Consider the following 14,845-nt stretch of genomic DNA (forward strand, 5'->3'; position numbering starts at 1 on the left):
GTTTTGGAGATAAAGGTTAAGTACCAACAGTAGAGACCTTTATTTTTGTATTTTTAACTAAAACAGAGGTAGTGCAGTTACTTTAGACTTTAAATCCTCTCTAGCAATTTTAGTAGAAAGAAGCTGCATGTTGATAATTTTGGTGTGCTAATGCTGCAATGAAATAAAAATAAAGCACCACAGAACATAGATATTAGGTATTAAATGTGAAGAAATCAAGATTTATTTTGTTCCTCATGTGATACTTTCTACAAAATCCTGAGAATTAATTTAGGGGAGCCCATTTCTGCCATGATTATGTAGAAAGCTCAGGGAGATGCAGGACACTGGTGGTGGGGATGGAGCACAGCTGGGTTGGGAGGTGCAGCTGGACACAAACTGTGCTCCCAAGGTAAGGGGCACAAGGAGTGACCCAGGGCATGGGTTTTACGTAAAACAGCTTAAGATGGTAGCTCAGAGCAATTACATGCAGAGTTATTAAACTGGGATTATCTCCCTGTTGCTACCCTCTTTAAACAACCCAGACATGTTTTGTGGAAATTTAAATGCATTGTAGCTGGGGTTTTATGCCAGCAAAATAATGTCTGGAGTTATTGTGATGCTTTGTGCTTGAAGGCAAAGGCCTCTTATAGGCCATGGGGTATCACATAAACAAGAAGGGAAGCATAAAAGAAAATAAATTGTCAGTAGCATCAGTCATTGATCTGTTGGTTGTATTTGATAACTTTTATCAGGATGAAGAACGTATAGTGGAGCACATTTCTAAGAGGAAATATTTCCAGCTGTTTTATATTCTATTTGAGAGGGGACAAGTAAGCAAAGCCAGAGTTTTAGTAATCTTCAGTTGAAGCTTCATTTGCTGTGGGATTATGTTTAAATGTTACAAGTGAGTGCAATTCTTTGGCCCAGAGAGATGGAGCTGGGTGGGGCTGCCAGGGCACTGGGAGATTTCACAGGGGCAGGGGGGTTTTCGCTGTTAATTTGCAGTGAAACTCAAGTGCTGTGATTTGTATTTAGCCATGGTTTGCAGTAGTTAGGAGTTGTTTTTTACATCCCTAGCATGACAAAGTCAGTTAAGTCTGGTTTTGCTGCTTGTGGGGTAAGTAGGTGACAATTTGGGTTTGGCTGTAGGCGTTCTGAAGTGCAAGAAGTATCAGCGATGGAAAATCAGCTTATTTTTGTTCCACGAGGGACAACCGTGGTTGTTGCAGGCACTCTGTGGGGATGGAGCCATGTGTGTGCTTGCTTTTTGACACTAAAATTGTTGACAGAAAGGCAAAATGCTGATGTCCACTGCAGGCTCCAAATGGCAGCTGGCACAGCCTGGCAGCAGATCCCTCCCTCCTCGCCCCACCAGGAACGATCCTGCGGGTTCCCTGTCACACTGAATCAGGGTCCTGCAGGGGCTGGCTCCTTGCCACGGTGTCCAGGGGCTGTGCCAATGTTCTGGGCAGGCTGTGCCCAGGGCAGGCTGTGCCCAGGGCAGGCTGTGCCCAGGCCAGGCTGTGCCCAGGGCAGGCTGTACCCAGTGGAGGTTGTGCCCAGGGCAGGCTGTGCCCAGTGGAGGTTGTGCCCAGGGCAGGCTGTGCCCAGTGGAGGTTGTGCCCAGGGCAGGCTGTACCCAGTGGAGGTTGTGCCCAGGGCAGGCTGTGCCCAGGCCAGGCTGTGCCCAGGGCACACCGAGAGCCCTGTGGGGCTCACGGGGTCACCCCTCAGTCCAGCTCAGTCTTAGTCCAGTTCACTTCTTTGGGTGGCTCCTCTGCATGACAGCCAAGGGCTTTCATGGAAATGCAGAAATGGATGGTTGTTATTTACTGAAATATTAGGGGAAATTAAGTAGGCTGAGCTGTAATCTTCTTATAGCTGTCTTTTTAAACAGAATTAGGTTTTTTAATAAAAGCTCCATTTATAATTATTTTTATTTTAGAAATAGCATTTTGTGTTCTCCTGTGCAGTGAACCCCTGGGCTACATGCACAGATCCCTCGTGATTTAGAGAGAAGCTCACAGCAGAGGGCTGTGTGCAGAGCACTGTTCTTCGGTGGCTTTGCCTGGATAGCTGTGGGATGCAGCTCAGGAGCGTGCTCTGGGAGGGGAATTTGATGAAAGCCCTTCATGTTGCATCCCAGAGGTGTTCTTGCAACACCTGTGCTGCCCCTGCTCCTGTCTGATCCCAGTGTCTGGTGTTCCAGCCTGGTGCTATGGTGTGTTCAGGCTGCCCTGTAGGGCTCGTTGACCTTCTATTGCCCTTTGACCCTGGACTTTCAGTCTGTAGGACTGTAGGAGACAATTCCTTCAAGGGCAATAAATTCTCAATATTACTGCTCACATAGCAGCTATTGCTTAACTGCTCAGAGCAGGGGTCATGGCAGAGTTTCTGTGTTGGGTGGCTCCCCCAGAATAGGGACCCACTGGGTCTGGGAATTGAATTAAATGGTTCCAATCAAGAAGTATTTCAGAAGTCAGCAATTAATGGGGATCTGCAGCCTTGGCTTCTCTGAAAACCTTTTAACAGCCTTCCAGGGCCTAAAGGGGCTCCAGGAGAGCTGTGGGGGGGCCTTAGGAGAAGGGATGGAGGGAGAGGACATAGGGAATGGCTTCTCCTGATGGGCAGGGATAGATGGGTCACTGGGGGATGTTTTGCCCTTTAAGCTCCTGAATTAAAAATAGGATTTGAAACTAAGAGTAAAGGTGACCTCTGTGTTGCCTGAGTTGTTCAGATTGTCCCAAAACACCTGATGCACCAGTGCCATGGAGTCAGTGGGACTGGTGCCATCACCAAGAAATGCAGCTGGTGAGAGGGACTGGGCTCAACTGGGAGGGGGACTATTCACTGGGTTTTACTGGCAGCAGGGGCTCTCATAAGCAAGTGAATTAAACAGGTTTAGCCAAGAACGTTGAACATCTCCCAAACCAGTAAAGCTGCAATTACAGAACACCTTTTTAAGAAGATGTCAAGAAACTTATTTTTGTTTTCTATTTGTTCAGCTGTTCAGTAGCCTTTGAAGTCTTAGAGATATTGGAATGGTGAATACGTCTTTTGATGAGTATTCCTCCTCCCCTAAATAGATGGGGTTATAGGAACAAAAGGTATTTAATGAATTTTGATGGAGAGTTAAGGGTAAGAGACTTGGAGGAACAGGTTAAGACTCCTGGTTAGATGGAATGCAGAAGTGGAAGCCACAGACAAGACCAGGGAAGATACTCTTGGGTTGTTGAAGATGAGATCTGTTCTGTTGTCTGAACTGTGGGGGTGTGGGATGCTCTATTTCAATGGAAGGCTGTGCATCTATCCCATTCCATGTGCAATTCAAGGGAGTTTGGAAATGGAGCACCTCACCACTGTAAGAGGATGGCTTCCTCACCTTTGAATGGGTAGACTTAGAAGTGCCACAAGACCCCAGAAATGAAGGCCAGGTGTGAGGCTTTTTTCCCTGTTGGAGCTGCCAAAGGAAATGCTCAGGAGCTGAGGAGTGCCTGGGTTTCCTGGCACCATGGTCTGGAGAGGGTCAGACAGCACCAGGATTTTCCTTGGCCAAGTACTGCTCCACCTCTGGGTGTCCATTTGGTGACAGTGGAAGGGAGTGGGGATGTGTTTGTCCCTATTCCCAGGCAGTTACTCCTTGGCAGGTCAGCAGAGGTGCCCATTCATTCCCCACTTGCTGTGTGTCTTTCGACTTAGTTAAATCCACTCTCAGCAAAGCTAAACTGTTTGGGAAAAAGATTAAACCAGACAGTTTGACTAATTGAAAATGAGGGAAATCCTCTGTGACTGTGAACACTGGGTGTGCTTTGTACTGTATTCTGCTTTTCTCTAAGCTAAATCATTCTTTTCTCTGTGTGTATATCTACAGATAAAGTAGATTAACTTGTTGTAATCTTAGCTACTGTTTTAATAAGGCAGAGGAACATTTTGTTACTGTTGATTCCGGGAGTCCTTGGAGAGGAAAAACTTCAGGAATACTTGTTGGTAATAATTTTTAAGGGCAACCCACACCCTGATTTTTAGAAAATTAAGTACTTGCTATGGCCCATATGCCATGAATGGAATTGGTCAGTCAAAAGCTCTCTGGAATGAAAGGAAAAGCAGGGACAAGATGTGTTGGCATTGCCTGGATGGTTTGCCACTGCCTGATAATTTAAAGTAGAGTTGAGAAACTGATGTTTCCAACAGAAAAATATATTTCCAACCATGGTGAAAAGCTGAATTTCACAAGTGCTGTTCCATCTGTTGCTGAGGAGGTCCCACTGTGCAGGTAACAGTCCAGTAAAAAAATTCAATAGGGAATTTGGAATCTTTTAGGAAGCACTTACACAGAGAAACATTCAACAGCACTAAATTAAAATACACATTTATGTGCCTCTTTTTCTTTGTGATTTGTACAACAGTTGCTTATTCTTAAATATGCTTGGTTAGATAAGTTCTTATTCTTCTCCTGCTTCCAAGCACTTTCATTTTGTTTCTGCAATGAAGATGTAACAATTTATGACATCACATTAATATCCATGGCAACAGCCTGTAAAGTGAACAACATATTGCATTTGCATTGCAGAACCAGCAGTGAGGGAGACGGCTCCTGCTGAAATATGGATATGGGAAAGAACTCCAGCAGTGAGCACAGGGGATGCCTGGGAAGGGGAATTCTTTTGTAGTGGTCAAATGTGGTCAGTTGGCTCAAATTTTATAAAAGTGATCTTTAGAAGGAGTCCCAAGTGCAGAGGAGTCAGAAGTTGCAGTGCTTTTTTTTGACTGAATAGAAAGTTAAATCACCACTTTCTATTCCTGGGTGTTCCTCTGGGAGCCTGCTCATCCCCAAGGGAATCCTGCTCAATTGGGTTCTTGTTTGCAGTAATTCTCACCGGAGAGATCTTACAGAACAGGTCTGGCTTTAAATTAATAATTGCTGTATATATGTTCAGCCTTAAAGATCATGAGAAAAGCTGAGTACTTGGTAGTCTCAGTCTGTAAAATCTTGTAGTTTAATTTATTACTGTGTGGAATTCCAAGGACTCCTCTATTTCAGAGCAGCTTTCCAGACCTCAGTAATTTGTTTCTTCCATTCCCAATGCCATGTTGTGTCTTCCTCATTATTTTTCCCCTGTAATACCTTCTGTTTATAAACAGGAGTAAATAAACATGCTATTAGAAATAAGAATGTGCTGCTGAAGAAATCGTTTTTCTGTCCCCATCTGAAAGAGCATCTGCAGTAGTCCCTGCTTAGAGATGGGGAGGAGGAGGGGTTGTTTTCCTACACTGAGCTTTTGGTACCTGTTTGGGGCAAGTATCTGTTCAGCCAGCAGAGGTAATGGACATCAGGATTTCAGGAATCTTCCAGAGCTTTTCCCAAGGGATCACACATTTGATCAGATTATTTTCCAAGGAAGTTTCTCTGCTGTCAAAGCTGTTTCATATGGAGGGTTTTATTTTAAAAGGAGCACTTACACTGTCCCCACTCCAAACCTGCTCCCTCCTAATTTGTTTATTATTGCATGTGGTCGATTTTTTTTTTCCCTGAAGTTTTATTTTTAGCTTGTGTGATCTTGGATCCTTTTCTTAATTGAAAAAGCAGCCCCTGGGTGAAGAGCCCAGACCGGGTCCCAGCCAGCTCCCTCTGCTGGTTTCATCAAAGGACAAAAATAGATTTAAAAACCTGCTTAAAAACCTGCTTGACATTCTGCTGCCTCCAGTTCAGGCCCTTCACTGGCAGAGCTCAACACAGAACTGTTATTTTGCTTTTGCTTCTGTTCAAGTAGCAGCAAACTCCAGTAAACATTTGCTTACAGAAGAGCACAAAGTATTTTGGCATGTTTTATGGGGAGTAAAGAACAAACAAAATGACAAAAATATGCTTGTTTTGTCTTTGAAGTCTGTTCTGCGTTTTTATTCTGTGCCTGTGGTTTTGGAAGGCTCCTGGCCTCTCCAAAAAGACATGGATATGAAGGAAAAGGTTCTCACTGGCACATTTATAAAAAGATATTTCCTTTACACTGTTCTTCTTACCTCAACTTAAGATGCATTTTCAGGATTTTTTTTTATTTCCAAAAACGGTTGCAAAACTGAGAATATTTTCTTTTGAAAATATATTTTCCAAATATTTTATTTGCAAGCATCAGGTCTGACCATAACCATTTTTGTGCTGATGTTGGCTATTGCTCAAGCCTCACCCTCTGTTTCTGAAGAATATAAACCTTGTAAGCTGAAATTTATTCCCTAATTGATAAAAATCCCAAGCTGAAAGTCATGTTTGGAAAGACCTACAGGATCATGTTATGGTTTGGATTGGAAGGGACCTTTGCTTAACTTTGCTACTCAAAAAACCTGCCAGCAATATTAAATTTGGGTTTGCCTGCTGCTAACTCTTTCTTTTGTATTTTTGGGGATTGTTGGTTGGGGTTTAGGTTTTTTGCGTCCTTCAGCTTTTGCTGCAGCAAGTTTTTAGTACACAAATGATCCATTTTGTCGTTTATTCCTGCGTAAAATATAATGAATTCCAGCAGGGAGGTAGGAAAACAAATAGTAAAATAAGCTTTAAAACATTACCTTGAAAGTATGTACAACCTAGAAAAAGAATATATTTATTCACATATTTTCCTATTTTCAAACAGTAACATGAAGGAGGATTTATCTAATATGTTCCATGTATAATGGAACTGGTGTTGTAGTTCACACATACAACCTTTGGCTATTTTGTGTGGGGAACATGATGTGTATTTAACACCGGAAACTGCTCTAAAAATACTTCCTGTATCCCTTACTTAAGTCCAGATCTTGTTTTCTCACAATATAGCATTACAAGTAAGTTAAGGAAAATAAGATTTTCTAATGAAAATTGTTATTTCTATAACCATTAGGTTGGAGGAAAAAAAAAGAAGAAAATAGGAGCCTGGGGGCCGCAATTAGTGATACAGGACCAAAAGCGAATGTGAACTGAGGAAAAATAAGCACAATTCTTAATTTTTATGCAGAAGGGTGAACTTAAATTTGAACTGATGGAAACCCAAATGTTGACTTGGTTAAGTCAGTGTACAGCTGAGGTGGAAATACCACCAGTTCTTGTTCCACAGAGCAGAGCCCAGCTGGGTGGAAGCAGAGCTCCGGGGGCCTGGGGAGACTGGGCACGTTACACCCGGGATTTCTCCAGAAATGTCTCCTTGGATGTGTTGGAGATCTCGTCTTTCCTCCAGCTGTCCTCCTAACAGATCGATTAAAGGCTGTGGCACGCAGCAGCCGTGAGGCAGCGAGGAATGCTGCCCGGGCTGCCTTGCTGCGGGGTGAGGATGGAGACTCATGGCGGGGCCGGGGCCGTGCCCCTCGGCGGCCCCCTTGGGCACGGCGGTGACTCGTGTGGCCCCGGCCCCCTTGGGCACGGCAGCGACTCGCGTCCATGTTCCCTTGGCCGAGGGAGCTCCTGGGATCGCCCTGGCGTGCCGCCGCAGCTCCCTGTGGGTGTGGGGGTGGATGACCGGGAGGCACGGCCAGAGGGCGGGGTGGGAGTGGGAGTGGGAGTGGGAATGGGAGCGGGGCGGGCCAGGGCTGCAGGGTCTGAGCGGAATCGCCTGTCTGGAGCCGTGCGGGCGTTTCTGAGGCGAAGCCGTGTGGAAGGGCAGGGAGGGCTCAGCCCGGTGCCGCGCTCCGAACTGAGCTGTGCTCCAGCAGTGACGTCCTGCATGCTTGGGAAGTGAGGGAAGACTCCGGGTTCCTTTCGCTTTCCAAGTAGGGATTAATAGGGACGGCATTTTTCCTCAGAACAAGCCCTGAACTCGGGCTTGTTCTGAGGAAACGGGGATGGCTGGACTCGCTCTGATTTCTCCGGAGAGACTCGCTGCCCTGGTACATTCCGTTACCTTCAGCAGAGCTCTGGGAACAGGGAATGCAGTCAGTGTCCCATCAGTGCTAGTAAACACCAGTTGTGTTTAGAGAGGAAAAATACAAGTCCTCCTCATCTCATTGATGGTGCTGAGGAAGGTCTCCCTGCTGCACAGGCACTGCAGGAATTCCATATCTTTGAACCTGGGGAGGTCAAAAGGCAGAAGTGGGGGTTGCAGCTGATGTGTGGAATTGAGGGTCACACTGGCTCCAAGGCCCAGGTGGTCACTGGAAATGGGAAGGAAGAAAACTTGGGTGATTTGGAAGGGGAAAGAAGAGAGCAAATCAAGTTTGGAGAGTACAGATTGTTTCTGGGATTAGGAAAGCACAGTATACTTTTGAAAATTGTATTTTCCTTCAAAGTTTTTTGGGTTGCTTTTATTTTCTTCTGACAAACTACCTTTAATGTCTTTATTCCAAAGAGTTGAACACGTGATGGAAAATGAAAAGTTCAGAAATGTGAGAGGAAATTCTAGAAACTCCAGGGAGTAAAATTAAGAAAATACTTCTTTTCTACTAGTATCCTTAGCCTGGTACATTTTAGGAAATTATGGTGAAAATCTCCCCAAACCTTTAGTGCCTTTTCACTGTGGTCAGGTTATGCTTTTCATTTACAAGAAATACCTCTGCAAAGAAATATAAAGTGCCTTGGAAATAAGCCTGCTTAACACAAACACATGGTGGGACAAATGAAGCAGCGTAAATCAGGGATTGGAGGGATTTTCTGGCATGCGAGAGCAGGTTTCCCATTGCATACAACTTCCTGCTTTGCTTTGGGAAACTGTGTAAACCACATAAAATTGTGTGCCTTATTTCTTTTCCTTTTACTCTTTCTGGTGATTGTAGAAAGCATTCAAAACAAAAACCACACGGCAAACCCATGGTTTGATTTGGAATCTGTCCTGTCTCAGGAGCGAGCAGCTCAGCTCTCTGCACAGCTCATCTGCATTCCTACAGAGAGAGCAGACTCGAGCTGTAATTGCAGAGAAATGCTCGTTCTGATTTCATAGATAATAATTTTGGTTAACCAAGCTGCTGAGAAACCTTCCCTGTGAAGATCTGGCTGTGGTGTGCTCCGGTGAAAGGCAGGAGAGGCCGTGCGGGAGCTCAGGAATGTGAGTGTGTGGGCCAGGGAGAGGATGTAACATTTAATGTATATTTTATAAAAAACAACTCTGTACCTACCGGGACTGGGGAAGCGATAAAAGTATTACTTTAAGTAGTGCTAACACAATCTAAGTGCAGATAGTTACCTACCATCTGTTTTTCAATAAATAGCTATTATGCTAATTTCTGTTTCAATGCGCAACAATTAAAGCCTCGGAGTATTCCTGTGATATTCAACAGCTGTTGCCTTTGAAGGTTTTATTTATCCTTCTGAAGTGCAACAATTTTAGTTTCATAGTCAACTCTGCTTGCAAGTGTTGGTTTTTATATCGAAAATTGCGGTGCATTGAGATGCAAACTTGGGCCGTGCCTGAGCAGCAATCTCCAGCCATGTCTCCATTAATATTCTGATTTTCCTGGAAGCTGTTAAGGATACCTTGGGAGGATACGGATTGGAAACGCTTCTGTGCGTGTCCAGTGAATATTCCCTGTGTTTGGAAATAGAACAACACAAATGAATCATTCTGGGGAGCATTTGCAGTGTTTTGGTTCATTTTGTGAGGAGCTGACTTGGGGAAGAGAGCCAAGATGGATTCTCAGGCCTGTACAAGTGAGCAGCACAATTTCCCTACGATCATAACCAGCACAAGGAAATTAGATCTCTAAGTGGGTTGAATCTGATTTAGTAATAAGTCAATTTAATCACTAATGACTTCAAACACAGATTTTACAAGGTGATCAATGGCAGTATAGCAATGATCGATCAATGGCGTTGTCTTTAATTGGATTTTTATGGGTATAATATAGTTTTTCAGAATTAATGTACCATTGCATTGTGTTGTTACTCTCTTAACTCAATTTTTTAGGAGAAATGATGCTTCAAAATGCTCGTTGGTTTTTGAAATATTGTTTTAAGGGTACGCTTATAAAAATACAGATGAAAAATTAAATGCTTGCTTTTAGTAATTTTATGTCTGATTTTGTGGGAGTTGTTTAGCCATGTGTTTTTAAAACATTGAAAAAACCTTCATATTTCATGGCAACAAGGAAGCAAAATATCAAAGGCTAGGAAGGAGCATGTGCTGCTCTGAATGCGAATCTTGAGGAGCTGAGTAAGTCCCTGTCCTCAGCAGTTTGACACAGTAATCTTCCCTGGAAGTAATCTCCTTGTCCCATGTGTCCTGCTTTAATCTATCAGTATTTCTGCAGTGTGCAGCAAGAAATTGATTTTCAGTAATTTTAATGGCTGAATAACTGGTGCCGTCCCAGAGTGTTTTTTCATATTTGCAGTGGCCAATGTGGTAACTGAGGGCAGTGTTCTGGATAATGGGTTTCATTAGCTCTGATGCCTGAGGTAAAAAAGCAGTAGGTGGGAATAAAGCCTTGTTTTTGATGTCTAGACGTTCATTTCAGCTGTTGCTGCAATATGATACATTAAAAGGAAATATGTAACATAGCTCTGAGGAAATATGTATTCTTTGAAACTAATTCTGCTTTTAAACTGCACAAGGCAGTGTGACCTGAATTATTAAAATGTGGGTGGCTGGATTTCTTAAAGGTATAACTGTCTCTGCAGCGCCAACACAGCCTCGACTTGCCTCCTCTCCTTCCTTCCTATATTTCTTTTAAGTAAAATATGTCAGTTTGGCCACTGAAGCAGAACAGAGATCTTATTATCTTTCCAGTATCTCTGCTGGGAGACCTAAAATTATTGAAGTATTTGCTTTGATATTTTGCTGTGACTTCTCTCCTTGAAATTTTTATAATGGATCTTTTTTTTTTTTTTTCTGAGAACATGGCTGGCTTCATAAAAATTGTTGGACACTTTGAAGACCTTAATATCTCTGACTTGAAAATAAAAAAGATTCCAAGCCAACTAATCTGCTCATTAATGTATGTTTAAATTATAAATTTCCCGTGTAAGTCTAAATTATTGTAGTTGTCTTTCATTCTTTTAAGATCTGATCTGCAAGAATAAACATAAAAATCAGCGCAAACGTTTTATTCATTTTTTGAACCTATGAAAACAAAATCATAACAAATGCCTAAAAACTTTATATATTAAGACTGTTGATTAATTCCCATTCTGTTTGAACACCAGCAGTGAGATTAACACTTCCACTGTTATCCATTATAAGTGTCAGATACACGTTTTTCTTGTCCTGGATTTTCTGCTATTCTTGATAGTTTTTTTTTTTTCTGAGAATCCAGATTTTTAGAGACAGAATATAAATAGACCTAGTGGTTTATTTTGGGAGATGATTTCATTTAAAAAAATAACAAAACATAACTACAGGAAAGCAGTTGCTTCTCTTGGTGAGAAATGACGTGGTGAAGTTCACCCTCTGTTGCAGAGCAGTGACAAGGGGATGAGCTGCCTGTTAAAGTAAAAGCTTCTCCCAGGTGTTATCCTTCTCCAGAGTGTACAGAAGCTTGAATAGAGTAGTTAACATGTAGAGAAATATATGGATTTATACACAGAGCTATAGCACATGTGTGCATAAACCCGTCCCAGTGGAGGAGCAGTCACCTGACAGATCACTGTGGTGAGAAGGAGCTTGGGCTCCTGGAGGTCACCCAGCCTGACCCCTGCCCAGGATGGGATTGCTGCAAACAGGGGTCACATCAGCCATGGCTTTGTCTCCCCATGGCCTGGCAAGCAGTGACCCACAGTTTGTCCCCTCTGCTTTGCTGCCGCTCCAAACTCGTCCTCTGCTCTGACTTCTGTGGAGGAAAATTGTGCTCTGTTGTGCTTTCCCTCACTAAAACATTCCATCTGTCCTTGATTGTTCTCCTAGAAGTTCTCTGTTTTGGAAGATGCCTTTCACACCTGTTGTTCAGTGTTGCATTTGTTGGGTCTAAAGAGAAATAGTTCAACTGAAGTAACAGAAATGCCTCCAGGACAGGCCAGAGGTGTTCCCAAGTTTTGAACCTGCACAGCACCTGTGTTCTGCTGGCTGTGCCTGGAAATGCTATCAGGAGCATGGGAAAGCTGAGGGGGCTGGAGCTGAACGTTTTGAGTATTAAAAGCATTAGAAATCATCATGTAGAGAGACAGAGACTATTTCCTAGGCTTCAATTTCCTCTAAGGAATTTAAAATAATCTTCAAAATCTAAAGTCTAGTTAAATAATAAGTGTCAGGAACTTTGGAATTTACAGGGATAGTCTAACTTGTAGTGTTTTGCCAAGCTTTTTTATTGGTCACCATATGCATCCTGAAGTTGTAACTTGCTCCAGTCATTTCAACACTTTTCTTGTGGAGTCTGGATCAGGGAGTCAATGAGCAGAGAGAAAGTGAAATGCTGCACTTCAAATTTTTCCTCCTTGTTATTATGGCATCAGACATATGTACATGCTCTTAATTGTAAGATGTACTTTTTTAGTAGGATAAAGAAGCATTAGAGATAATTACAATAAGTATAGTGCTTTAATATAGCTGGGAATTAAAGGCATTATTTATTATAGGAAAATGGTTATGGCAATGTCTTATGATACACTTAAAGTTAAATTTAATAGGGAAGTAATTTTATTTCCATTTCATATATAATTTATGTGAATTCTGTGTACTAAGAAAGGCAGTTTGGAAAATTACAATATTGAGGGTTGATACCACTCCAGATTTCCCCCTTTTCCCTGTCCCACTCCACTGCTGCTCCTCAGCCAGTCTGACCTCATGGCATACTTGACCCTTGGCACTTGGCTGCAAGGTTAACATTGCTTTTCCCTGCTTTTCCTAGGATTTTGGACACCTTCCTCTCAAACATTTCCTCTGCTGAGTGCAGGACAGCCATGGATGCAGCTGTGGTGGTGGGTAGGGAGGGGGAGTGCTGCCAGTTTCCATTCCCTCATGCAGTCCCTCCTGCTGGGATGTGTAGTGCTTTCATGTCTGGGATTGTGGAGGAATAACAGGCTGGGCTAGCCCAGGGAAACTGAGCAGGGAAAAAGAATACAGGTGATGTCCAGACACAAAAGAATTCGGGATTAAAATTATCCCAGCTCTACAGAATATTACATTCAGTGTAGCAGTAAAGCAGCGTGATCTGATCTGAATTCTTCTGAAATGGCAAAATTATAATTGCAGAAAATAGTTCTGAGAGATGATATAAGCTGTGGCAGGGTCCTGTTAGTCTGTTGTGTATACCTAGGAGTAGGTAGGGAGTTAGGATTGAGAACTTCAGAACTGGTGGTGGGAACTTTCCTGTAAAATCAGACTTGATTCTTGTCTCCCCTATTTTGGATTAAGTTCCTAAAGCAGGGGCAGTACTGGCAGTACAGCCTAGTGAATTTATTTTGACTTTTACAGGTTCTGTTAACTTCATGATGTTGTCAAAAAATTTGATTTTTTAATTTAAATACTGAATTTTCATGCAGGTGTGATCTCTCATAGTGTAACTAATCTGTTGCTTTTCATATATTTGAGGATTATGAAATTTTTAAGTGCAAGACTCGACCTGCCTCGCAGCTTCTGGGGCTTCAGTAGTTCTGAGCTGTTGAGAATTCATACATCAATAGCTCTGACCATGCACGGGGGTTCTGAGTCCCTTAAGCACAGTGTTTTACCCATGAAAGCAGAGTTCTGTGTAGTAAATAGCCGTGGCCCATTACATCCTCGGTGTCAGCGAGGCTGGCAAGCATTAAAGGGCCTGCAGTGGTTTCTTAGGAAAAGCTCCTTGGCTGCTGCTTGTGCCCAGGGGCACGGGTCTGTGTCTCCATTCTCCCGGCAAGTCCTGTGCTGTCAGATAAGGTGATTTTAGGTACTAAAACCCGGCTTTTTCCATTCTGCACGAAGAGAGAGGCTCTGTTACCGACATTAACATATCACAACATTGCACATGCAAAAAATATTCCTTTTCTTGTCTGAGTGTGTGAGTTACAGCTCCTGCCGAAGCAGCAGAACAGTGGCTCGAGGCTTTGAAGGCTGCTGACAATATTGGTATTTTCCATGGAGCACTAACTCCTTAGAAGCTTGCCTTTAAACATGGTTGTAAACTATGCTGAGATAATCATCTCTGAGCGATAGACGCGCTGCTGGGAGGTCTCGTCCTGCAAATTGGCCAGGGAGGGGTGTGAAGTATTCAGCGCTTTCAAGGTGCAGTAGAATTTTATGTTTGCACTTTTAAAGATTTGCCGACTACTCTTGTGAAATTGAAATGACAGAACTCAGACAATTAACGAATTCTTACTCCTTGAAAAAGTTGTTTCATCATCTGTTTTCACTCTGCTTCTTCTGGCTGAGTAAGATTTAGAATCCGGTACAGGCATACCAGAAATAGTGCTACTCCTGGTAGTTTTAGCACCCAAAAGCCACGAGTAAGGACAGCAGATATTCCTGAGGGTTGTCTGTCCTTCAGGTGACTAATTCAGGCTGCATTCTACTCTGAGAGATAATTAGACTTACATTTTTAAACTCTGAAATCTCTGCAGTTCAGTACTGAGTGTGCAGTTTTTATTTTGGTATAAAATCTGCTGTGTATTGCTAAAACTGCAATAGTTGAAGTCAGTACAATGGAGGAATTGCACTTGAGTGTGACAGCGAGAGGTTCAGGGGAGTTGTTACATGTTGTTTCAGTTATGTAAATTGATTTTACACCTTTAATGATTCACTTTGTTTCTTGATTGTCGGCATCTGTGGTTAAGTTTTAAAGGATCTCTCAGCAGTGGTGGCAAAGAATGATCGTGCATTCCTCACCCCTGTACTTGAATACGGAATGCTACAAACAAATGGGTTTTCTTTTATGCTTTTGTGTTTGCTGCTTCTTTTTTTTTTTTTTTTTTTTTTTTTAATTCAAAGGCTGCGTCTTCGGCAAGTAAAGATTAAAGCTGCTCCGGTGATATAGGTAATAGTTGAAATAGTTTAATGAAACATGCTAC

At 42.7% G+C, this 14,845-nt stretch overlaps 1 protein-coding gene across 1 annotated transcript in view; it reads left to right on the top strand.

Moving 5' to 3' along the window:
* The window catches only part of MED13L (mediator complex subunit 13L), a 168,895-nt gene that overhangs the window by 65,946 nt on the left and 88,104 nt on the right, over positions 1–14,845 (top strand). The gene's annotated exons all lie outside the window — the stretch shown is intronic.

Source organism: Agelaius tricolor, unplaced genomic scaffold (assembly GCF_023055355.1).
Source record: "Agelaius tricolor isolate 1412-34295 unplaced genomic scaffold, bAgeTri1.0.p SCAF_20, whole genome shotgun sequence".
NCBI lineage: Eukaryota > Metazoa > Chordata > Aves > Passeriformes > Icteridae > Agelaius > Agelaius tricolor.